The sequence below is a fragment of the Panthera onca genome, chromosome Y (genome assembly GCF_046562875.1).
Source record: "Panthera onca isolate mPanOnc1 chromosome Y, mPanOnc1 haplotype 2, whole genome shotgun sequence".
Classification (NCBI taxonomy): Eukaryota; Metazoa; Chordata; class Mammalia; order Carnivora; family Felidae; genus Panthera; species Panthera onca.
This window is the reverse complement of record NC_138358.1, coordinates 20639803-20652284: the sequence shown is the minus strand read 5'-3', so window position 1 is coordinate 20652284 and position 12482 is coordinate 20639803. Positions and strand designations below refer to the sequence as shown.

The following is a 12482-nucleotide window of genomic DNA, read 5'->3' as shown; positions in this document are numbered from 1 at the left end:
CTGCAGGATACATAATTAACGTGCAGAAATCAGTTGCATTCTAATACACTAGTAATGAAGCAACAGAACGACAAATAAAGAAACTGATCCCATTCACAATTGCACGAAGAAGCATAAAATACCTAGGAATAAACCTAACCAAAGATGTAAAAGATCTGTATGCTGAAAACTACAGAAAGCTTATGAAGGAAATTGAAGAAGATACAAAGAAATGGAAAAACATTCCGTGCTCATGGATTGGAATAATAAATACTGTCAAAATGTCAATACTACCCAAAGCAATCTACACATTCAATGCAATCCCAATCAAAATTGCCCCAGCATTCTTCTCAAAGCTAGAACAAAGGATCCTAAAAATGTATGGAACCACAGATGACCCCAAATAGCCAAAGTAATACTGAATAAGAAGACCAAAGTGGGAGGCATCACAATCCCAGACTTTAGCCTCTGCTACAAGGCTATAATCATCAAGACAGTATGGTAGTGGCACAAAAGCAGACACATGGACTAATGGAATAGGATGTAGATTTCAGAATTGGACTCACAAAAGTATGGCCAACTAATCTTTGACGAAGCAGGAAAGAAGATCCAATGGAAAAAAAGACAGTCTCTTTAACAAATGCTGCTGGGAGAACTGGACAGCAACACGCAGGAGAATGAAACTAGACCTGTTTCTTACTCCACTCACCAAAATAAACTCAAAATGGATAAAGGACCTGAATGTGAGACAGGAAACCATCAAAATCCTGGAGAAGAAAGCAGGAAAAAAAAAAAAAAAAACAACCTCTCTGACCTCAGCCCCAGCAATTTCTTACTTGACACACCCCCAAAGGCAAGGGAATTAAAAGCAAAAATGAACTACTGGGACCTCATGAAGATAAAAAGCTTCTGCACAGCAAAGGAAACAATCAACAAAACTAAAAGGCAACCAACGGAATGGGAAAAGATTATTGGCAAATGATATATCGGACAAAGGGTCAGTATCCAAAATCTATAAAGAACTCCCCAAACTCCACACCCAAAAAGCAAATAATACAGCGAAGAAATGGGAAGAAAACATCAGTAAGACACCTCTCTAAAGAAGACATCCAGATGGCCAACAGGCACATGAAAAGATGCTCAACGTTGCTCCTCATCAAGGAAATACAAATCAAAACTACACTGAGATACCACCTCATGCCAGTCAGATTGGCCAAAATGAACACATCAGGATACTATAGATGCTGGAGAGGATGTGGAAAAACGGGAACCCCCTTGCGCTGTTGGCTACAAACTGGTGGCAGCCACTCTGGAAAACAGTGTGGAGGTTCCTCACAAAATGAAAAAATAGATCTACCCCATGACCCAGCAATAGCACTGCTAGGAATTTACCCAAGGGATACAGGAGTGCTGATGCATAGGGGCAATTGTACCCCAATGTTTATAGTAGCACTTACAACAATAGTCAAATTATGGAAAGAGCCTAAACGTCCATCAACTTATGAATGGATAAAGAAGATGTGGTTTATATACACAATGGAATACTACATGGCAATGAGAAAGAATGAAATACGGCCTTTTGTAGCAACATGGATGGAACTGAAGAGTGTCATGGTAAGTGAAATAAGCCATACGGAGAAAGACAGATACCATATGTTTCCACTCTTATGTGGATCCTGAGAAACTTACAGAAGACCATGGGGGAGGGAAGGAAAAAAAAAGTAGAGAGAGAGGGAGCCAAACCATAAGAGACTCTTAACAACTGCGAACAAACTGATGGTTGATGGGGGACGGGAGGGAGGGAAGGGTAGGTGATGGGTATTGAGGAGTACACCTGTTGGGATGAACACCGGGTGTTGTATGGAAACCAATCTGACAATACATTTCATACTTAAAAAAAATAGAGAACCCATAAATCAACCTACAAATGTTATGGCCAACTGATCTTTGGAACAGCAGGAGAGAATATCCGAAGTAAAAAGACAGTGCCTTAAGCAAATGGTGACTGGAAAACTGGACAGTGACATGTAGAACAATGAGCCTACACCATGTTCTCATACCACACACAAAAATGAATTCAAACTGGATGAAACACCTAAATGTAAGACAGGAGACCCTCAAAATCCTAGAGGAGAAAATAGGAAACAACCCCTTTTTGTTTGGCTGCAGAAACTTCTTACTGGTCATCGCCAGAGGCAAGGGAAATAAAAGCAAAAATGAACTACTGGGACCTCATCAAGATAAAAGCCTTCTGCGCAGCAAAGTAAACAATCAACAAAATTAAAAGGCAACTAATGGCAGGGTGAACACCTGGGTGGCTCAGATGGTTAAGCATCCTCCTCCTGGTTTCAGCACAGGTCATGATCTTGCAATTGGTTTGTGAGATCAAGCCCCAAATTGGGCTCTGTGCTGACAGCATGGAGCCGGCTTGGGACCCTCTCCTCTCTTTCTCTGCCCCTTCTCTGCTCTTTCTCTCTCCGCCCTCTCTCAAGATACATAAATAATCAGTTTTAAAAGAGGCAACCAACAGAATTGGGGGATAGGTGCAGATGACGTATCAGATAAAGAGACAGTATCCAAAATCCATAAAGAAATTATCAAACTCAACACCCAAAAAACACATAATCCAATAAAGAAATGGACAAAAGACATGAATGGACACTTTTTTAAAGAAAACACCCAGATGGATAACACACACATGAAAAAACATTCCACAATATGCATCATCAGGGAAATACAAATCAAAACCACACTGAGATACCATCTCACCTATCAGAATGGCTAAAATGAACAACTCAGGAAACAACAGATGTAGGTGAGGATGCAGAGAAAGGGGAACCTTTTTGCACTGATGGTGGGAATACAAACTGATGTAGCCACTGTGTAAAACAGTATGGAGGTTCCTCAAATAAATAAAAATAGAATTACCCTACAACCCAGCAACTTCACTACTGGGTATTTATCCAAAGGATACAAAAATGCTGATCTCAAGGAGCATGTGAGCCACAATGTTTATGACAAGTGCTATCAACAATAGCCAAATTATGGAAGGAGCCCAAATGTCCATCAAGTGACATTAACATTAAAACAGACGTTGTATATATGTATACATATGTATACACACACACACACGCGCGCGCACACACACACACAATGGAACACTCCTTTGTGATGCAGAAAAAAGAATGAAGTCTTGCCATTTGCCACAACTGGGATGCAACTGGTGTGTATTATGTTAAGCTAAATAAGTCAGTCAGAGAAAGATAAATACTGTATGATTTCACTTACATGTGAAACAAAACAAGGAAACATAGAGAAGGAAAAAGAAAAATAAGATAAAAACACGGAGGAAAACCGTAAGAGACTCTCAGATACAGAGAACAAAACTGAGGGTTGCTGCAGGGGTGTTGTTTGGGGGAATTATCTAAGTGGGTGATGGGAAATGAGGAGCACACTTGTTGGGATGGGCATTTACATTAATATTAATTGATGGATCACTAAATTCTACTCCTGAAATCATTATTACATTATAGGTTAACCTACTTAGATTTAAATAAAATTTAAAAATTAAAAAAAAATAATTAAAAAAATTTTAATTAAAAAAAGAAAAAATACTCTATGATCTCGTAATGTTTTCCATGGTACACACCATTCTCAGAGCACGGTCCGTGTCCTACTAATTTCCCAACACTGAGCCTTTTTGCCCATATATGCTAACAGCTGAAGTTTTCAGTACACCTAGCTGAGCTGCCTGGTGAGGGTCTCCCCATGCCAAAACAAACCAGTGGAGTCTGTAAGAGGAAACTGCTTAGTCTAATGTGTAGGTAGTAATTCAAGGAATCAAGAATTGTGACTAATACAGTGAACATTACACCATGAAAAGCTACTAAACAAAGCTCCAATAACTGATGTGAAAGAAATGAACTCTAAGACAAAGAATTCAGAATAATCCTGAACTATTAGAGAAGTTCACTGAACTACAAAAACATCCTGAAAGACAACAAAAGAAAATTAAGAAAACAATACATGAAACACGTATGTTCAACAAAAATACAGAAACCATTAAAGAGAAAAAACAAATTCTCCAGTGGCATAACACAATGACTGATTGAATTATTCAGATTAGAGCTTCAACAGCCATCTCATCACACAGAATAGAGAATCAATGATCTAGGATTATAGGAATCCCAGAAAGAGAGGAGAGAGACACTGGGACAGAAAGTATATTTAAGGAATACGAGCTGAAAACTTCCTACACTGTGCAAGAGATATGTACATCCAGACCCAAAGAATCCCAAATAGGTTGAACCTTTTCAGGACTATAGTAAGATTCATTGTAGTTACATTATCAAATTTCAAAAATAAAGAGAGTTTTGAAACCAACAAGAGAAAAATAACTCATAATATCTAAATGAGCCCAAAAAAGAATACGAGAATTCTCACCAAGATTTTGAAAGCCAGGAGAGAGTGGCATGATATACACAAAGTAGTGAAATAAACTTTCAACCAAAATGCTATTAGTAGCAAAGTTATTCCTTTTAATAAGGAGGACATAAAGATCTTCCTGAACAAAAGCAGAAGTGGTTCATCACCACTGGATCTACGTTATATGAAATTCTAAATGGTGTTCTTCAATCCCAAATAAAACATGCCAATTAATATCATGAAAACATAAGAATTTACGATATGTCCTGGTAATTGAAAATACTTTACCAAAGAAAATCCTCTAATATTGTAATGACAGTGCTTAATTCAGCATTCTAAAATAAAGTTCACAAACATGAATATTAAAAATAATCAAGATGTATTAATTTGTTATTGAATACACATGTAAATTGTAACTATTAATAATCCAAATGTGAGGGGAGAGAGCTAAAAGTATAAAATTACTATCAATATGTTATCAATATGTTATCAGTTTAATACACAATGGTAAACACCACATGGTGACCACCAAGGAAAAACATGTAGCAGATAGATAAGGCATTAGGATAAGGAATGAAAGCACCACTAAAAGAATTTGTCAAACACAAAGGGCATGCAAGAAGGAAAGATCTGTAAAACATTTGGAAATCAATGAAATGGCAATACTAAGTCCTTATCAATCACTAATTACTTTACACTTACTTAAAAAACTAAGTCTCCAAACAAGCGATAATTATAATCAATATATAAACAATATAATCAATATAATGTATAATCAATAATAACAGAGAGGCGAAAAAATAAGATCCAATGATATGCTGGATACCAAAATACATTTTAGCTTTCACAGCATATACAGAATGAGAGATAAAAGACATAAAAAGATATTTCAAGCAAATGGTGACCAAAAGAAAGCAGGGTAGCTCTATTTATTTTAGACAAAATACACGTTAGGCCAAAAATGGACAGAGAGACAAAATGTTATACAACGATGGGCCAATCAATCCAGAATGTAACAGTTTAAAATATATATGCAGTCAACATTGGAGCATCTAAGTCTATTAAGCAAACAGTGACAGAACTAAAAGGAGAAATAAGTACAACACAGTAATAGTTAAGAACTTTCTTTTCATACACTGTTTTCAAAACAGAGAGTTCATCCAGACAGAAAATCAATTAGGAGACAGATTTGAAAAACAAAACAAAACAAACGAAACTACTGAGTTAAGCATACAAAGAATCTTTTCTAGGACAGATCATGCATGCCATAAAAATAATTCTAAAACTGCAAAAAGACACAAATTACACCAAGTCTCTTTTCTGACCACAATGGTATCAAATTAGAAATCAGTGGCAAAAGAAAAATTCACAAATACATGGGAATTGAATGACACAACCCTGACTAACTAATGGATTAAAAACTAAAAAGGAGAGAGACATTTTTAAATTACTCGAGACAAATGATAGTGGAAACAAATGTAACAAAACTAAAAGGGCTGTACCTAAAACAGAAGTTAGAGGGAACTTAATGGCAATAAATATCTACATTAAGTAGTATCTCAAGTTAACCTAATATTACACTGGAAGAAAGCAGAAAAACCAAAACTAAGACCAAGTTAGCAGGATATAATGGATATCAGAGCAGAAATACGTGAAAGAGAATGAAAAAAAAAATTAAGTAACATTAGCAAAACAAAAAGTTGGTCCTTTGAAAAAATAAAACTGACAAACCTCTTATACACTAACAAAGAAAGAGAGAGAACACAAAATTATAGAGAAGACATTGCAACAGATACCACAGAAATACAAAGAATCACAGAGACATCTACGAACAATCATACACCAAGACATTGGACGACCTGTAAGAATTAACTGAATTTCTAGAAATATACAGCTTACCACCAAAGAAACATAAAGCAACAAAAACTTGAACAGACCGAACTAGTGGTAAGGACATTGAATAGCTAACCAAAAACCTATCTACCAAGAAAATCCAAAACCTAACGACTTCACAAGAGGAAAACTATCCAAAGAATTAGTGCCAATTATTCTCAAACTTCTCAAACTCAAACTCTCATCTTCTCAAAAGAACTGAAGGTGAGGAAACATTACCAAACTCATTTCACTAGGCCAACGTTCTTACCTTTATAATAACAAGAAAGTTACAGGCCAATAGCCCTTGAATATGTGTGCAAAATTTCTCAGCTAAATACCAGGTAACTGAATTTTTAACAGCTTCTTAAAAAGATTTCCCATGATAAAATGGGATTCATCCCTGGATTGCAAAGAGGAGTCAACATATGGAAATCGATCAGTGTCACACATCACATTAACAGAATCAAAGATGCAAATCACATGATCACCTCTAACAGTTGGGAAAAAAAAAAGCACTTGAAAATAGTTAACATCCATTCCTGATAGAACTTTTAACAAAGTGGGCTGAGGGGGAACATACCTCAACATAATAAAAGCCACAAAGGAGAAGCCCATAGTCAACATTTAACTCTACAGTTAGATGTCAGACTATAAACTTTAACTGGTTTCAACGGCCAGCTTATTTATTATATCTTGATTCCCTCCAGTTTCCCCCACCAATTTTCTTTTCTTCCTGCTTCAAATTCAGATATTTCCATTCCTCCAACTTTAAGCCCTCTATGTTAAACAATTTTTTATGTTTTATAATTTTTGAGAGACAGCAAGTGCATGCGCAAGAGGGGGAGGGGCACAGACAGAGACAGAGAATCTGAAGCAGGCTCCAGGCTCTGTCTGAGCTGTCACCACAGAGCCCAACGTGGGGTTTGAACTCACAAACTGTGAGATCAGGACCTGAGCCAAAGTCAGGCGTTTAACCAACTGAGCCGCCCAGAAGCCCCAAAGGCCTTTACTTTTTGTTACCCCAGTCTTCTCCATTCCCTTTTATCCCCCATTCTCCAGTTATGTCTTTCTCTCTAATGTTTTTCCATGCTCTTCAGACTTTGGTCCAAAACAGGAATAGATCCAGCTTTTGTGGCATGTGAATCTTACACAATTTAGAAACCACTCTCAAAGAAAATGATGAAATTTCAAAGTTATACAGCTAAGTAAATATATATTGAAACAGGTAAATTATATTTATGGCTGAAAAAATAACATATGGTGATTATGTATCAGGATCATGATTGTAGCTGATTATAACTATAATTTGCATTTACTGCTAAATACTTTTTTATATTGTTTTTCTTTTCCATATATCAATACATCATCAAGCTTTCAAGAAAGGTACTATTTCCTTTCAAATGTATTCAAACAAACCAGAATGTAGAAACAATTTTTAACACCTACATTCATATTATTATATATTAATAATATCATGTATTATTCAGGTTATACTGAATGCAGATTTCCATAGATATGGATATACTAATTATGAGTTCCATCAAAAACTGCACTAGTTCCCTTTCCTCCCAACCCTTGCTTATCTTGGGATGAAACTTTGAAGAAGGTAATGTGACGACTTATATATGCAACAACCTCTGCCCTACACCAAGACAGGGAGAGAAGCAAATACTTTCCAATGAAAATTATTACTCCTAGATAACAGTCTCCAGGAGAACAGTAAGAGTCAGAAATCTTAAAATTCTGGAACATCTCCATAATCACAGTCTAAATCCTTGCTTCTGAAATATAAAAGGTAACTAATTCCACACAGGTAATACTCTAGGTATACAGACATCATTTAAGTCTTAAGACAGACTTATTCTTTGATCTAGTCTAAGCAAAATGTGTTTAAAAAGCTCTAACCATGCAGAAGGTTATTTACATTTTATCTACAGTGCCATAACTGAGTTTATTCAATCTTTTAGAAGGCAATCTTTCCAACACCCTCTGAACACACCGGCTCCCTATGGATTCCCTTTGTGTTTCCACAGATGGATGTCCATTCCCGTATTATGACATCTGTCTTATAATCGGTCATTTTGATGCAGTACATTTCCTAAAGTTCCCAGAGACAGAATAGATGGAAATTATATTTTTATGACTTTGTGTGCCTGATATAGGACAATTTCATGTATATATCCGAATAATTATTTTCTTAAGCACATAAATTGCACCTGGACATCATTTTCCTTAGAGAACTGAAGACAATGTAATCATATTCAAGTTCCTGCTACTGAGCAATCAGATGCCTTGTAGCCTCCAGTCATACATTCTATGAGTTTTAGTTTCTCACTCTCTCAAGGCTTTACAAATTTTTCTGTGTCTCTTATCTAAGATTTCATGACAATATACTTTGATGGGGTCTAGTTTATCTTTTTTTAAATTAAAATACCAGAGTAAATCTTTTGCAATGTATAAATCATATTCAATTCTCAACATTTTTATTCAACTGTTTCTTTGATTAATCTTTATTTCAAATACTTCATTTTCTCTATTCTTCTTTTCTCCTATCAAATATGGCTTCCTATTGAGAGCTTCTAATTTCTCATTGTTTTAAAAGAAAAAAAAAAGCTCAATCATAACTTGATTTAATCTTAGGAACCCAAATCAAAATGTTAGAGAAAGGCATCCTCAGAAATTTTTGGAAAAAAAAAAAAAAGGTACTTGGAGTCAACAGTGATATGGTGCAATGAATATTTCTATAGGAAATTTCTAGAAAAAATGAATATTATTTACTATATTCCAAGGGGCATCATTTATATCATGGTAATGAAAAATAGGCTCTAGAACTACTTTCCCTATTGCTCTTAGAATTTCGCTGTTTACTACTCATACATATTCTTTCAGATGAACTTAAAAAAAATGTTAAGGTTTTATTGATACCAATATAGTTCACAAATTTGGTTAAGATTACATGAACTTCCAAAGTAATTAAGAAGAGCTGATTCTTTTACATCATTAGAATATTGTGTCAAATGCTCTACAATGATGAACGGTATTTTCCTAGTAAAGAGTCAAATGTGTGTAATTTTCTATATAAGACAAAAACAAACACGGAACAAAACCATCATTTACATTTTTTTACTGGGAAAATGTAACTCTTCTGAAAAAAATAATGTATTCACAAAATTATAAAGTAAAAATACATGTGGAATTCAAGTGGAACACTGAGGAATTTTAGGGACTTGAAACTAGTCTACATAATACATGTCATAATACCTTGTCCAAACCCATAAAATGCCAACCTTGAACACTAAAATAATCTATGGGATTTCAGAAATAATTATGCATCAATGGAATACTAACAACTGTAATAAATGTACTGCTCTGGTTGGAGTTGTTCATAATGAGGGACCCTGTACCTTCTGTTCAATTTTGCTATGATTCTAACCCTGTTCAATTAAAGAGAATGTATGTGCTGTCTACGCTAGAATCTTTTTTAATAGGGGGTGAGGTGCACCTGGGTAGCTTAGTCAATTAGGAATCCGACTATTGATTTTGGGTCAGGTCATGATCACAAGGTTGGTTAGGAGATGAATCTCCACATAAGCCTCTTTGCTGGGCATGGAGCCTGCTTAAGATTCTTTCCCTCCTTCTCTGTCTGCCCTTCTCCTTCTTGCTCTTTCTCTTTCTCTTTCTCTGTCTCTGTCTTTGTCTCTCTCTCTCTCTCTCTCTCTCCCTCCCTCCCTCCCTCCCTCCCTCCCTCCCTCCCTCCCTCCCTCCCTCTCTGTCCTCTCTCTAAAAAAGAATCTTTCTTATGAAACGAGGAGCTGTTTTGAAAATATGCTTTCTCAGGATGGCCCGGGTAGCTCAGTTAGGCATCGGGTTTATGCTGAAGTCATCACCGTGGCACATCAGTGTGAGCCCAGCACTGGGCTCTCTGCTGTCACCACAGAACCCACTTTCGATCCTCTTCCCCCCTCTCCCTCTCCCTCACCCTCTCCCTCTGCCCCTCCCCTGCTTGTTCTCTCCTCCATCTCTCTCAAAATAAGTCAACTTAAAAACAGATAGAAAATATGCACTCTCAAAAATCAAAGCCAAAACATACGTGCCTAATCACAAGAAAACTGTTTCTGTGTGGTATTATCAGCATTTAACTACTCAGGAAAATATAGTCTTTCATGATTCCCTTTTCAATTGTATTACAAACAATGCTTACTGTTCTCTAATTGGGGATTTTTGCCCCTGAAGATCATTTGAAATATTAAGAAGAATTATAACAGAGAACAATTAAAAACGGTATCTTCATAGTTTAATTAGCATAGATGCTCATGATGAATCCATTAGAGGGATAAAAAGAAGTAGCAGTGTGACATGTACACTAGTAATCTCAGTAAATAATCAGTAAAATGAGACAAAACTAAGTGTTACATGTTTGCATCATCACATAAAACAACATGGTTGTATATAAACTTGTTTATTCATTTCAGGATTCTGAAGTGAAAGGACTGAGATTTTTTTTTTTTTAATTTTTAACTACAGCTCTGTACTATTTCACTTGTTCTACTGGCATATACTGAGTTTTCCACGTGTGTTAAGGGCCAAAAGTAATAAAGAATTCACACATATACATGAAAAATTAGTTATGATTAGTTATTATCTTGCTTCAATTCCTCCAGTAACATTAAATACTCAGGTGTAGCCTGAGGATTTAAATCATTTCGGCCCAACTTTACCTTGGGGGAATCAAGTGAATCTCATGTTATTGTAGAGAACCATAAGCATCTAATTGTCATTACATAAACATAAACATGTGTTTCTTTCCCTCTGCTTGTATCAAACTTTAGTTATTACCTTTCAGCAAGGCCACCCCCAAACCGGCAGAGGCAGGATTAAAAACAAAACCTCTTTTCTCATCCATTAATACTTTGATCACGGAGGCGCCATACTGAAGTTCGACACTAAGGAACAGGTTCAGTCTCTTCTTTGAATGCTGACTAAAACATGTTGGACATACTTATGTATAGATTGTCAGTGCCTGGGCCATCTATGAAAAAACTAAGTCACACAGTAAAGTGCATATGAGGATGTATAACTTCTTGTGGCTGCTGTAACAACTTACCACACACATCGTGGTTTAAAAAGACACAAATAATGTATTTTCTCCAAGCCTGAAGGCCAGAAATTCACATCAGCATCCTTGGGTAAGAATCAAGGTGTAGCAGGACTTTAGTCTCTTCAGAGGGTTCAGAATATCTTCTAGCCTCAGGTTCTATCTTTACATCACCCTTCTCTTTCTGTTTCTTTTCTCTGTCTCTCTGTCTCTGGGGTGGGGGCGGGGCAAAGGGGCGGGCACCCTGTATGTGGATTTCTGTGTATAAGCTTGCCAAGCCTCTCTCTCATAAGGAAAGTTGATATGGATTTTAGGGCCCATCATATAGTCCAGGATGAGTTCCTCAGCTCAAGGTCTTTCACCACATCTGCAAAAACCTTCTTCAAAATATAGAAACGTTAGTTCCAAAGCATAGTAAGTTTACGGACTTATCTTTGGGGCCCAATTTTCAACCTACAACACAGGGTAAGAGTCAAAGCCGCTGGATACGAGGAGACATCCAGCCAATTCCTGTGTCATTATTTCAGAAGTTCCAACAATGGATGCCACTAGACACAAAGGGAGTTCATCGCCTATTATATCCCAACAGCTCCTTACACACTAGACATCAAGAAATGATCTCTGGGATATCAGTCTACATTTTTCTTCTGTGCTTCATTTATGCCATCGCATCAGAATGTTACTGTGTTTCTCTATTCCACACAATCCAGGAGCTTTTGTACTGGTCTTTTTTCTTTTTCAATCTTGAGAAATAGTTTTAATAAAACAGTTCACTCAACTATGTCATAACAACATCACACCATTGCCTCAAACTCAGTGCATGCGTCCATTAGCTATGTGAGTCCCGGGTGGTTAACATCCCAGGGCTCTAATGATGACTGATTGGGATTCTGAGACATCAGAGATCAAACAATGTGCACTGGTATCACAGAGATAAAAATGGCAAGTACTATGTTTTAAAAATTCACTTATACACAAATGATTGATCTGTCAGCATACTCATAATGCATAAACACACCATTATTCAACAAATGAGCTTTCTCCATAAAGTACGTATTAAAAATATATTTTATCAGGGACCATGGGTGGTTCGGTTGGTTAAGTGTCA

At 36.4% G+C, this 12482-nt stretch overlaps 1 protein-coding gene across 1 annotated transcript in view; it reads right to left on the bottom strand.

Annotated features, from left to right (window-relative positions):
* LOC145715072 (cullin-4B-like) overlaps positions 1-12482 on the bottom strand; it is a 137637-nt gene that overhangs the window by 42544 nt on the left and 82611 nt on the right. The window lies entirely within an intron of this gene.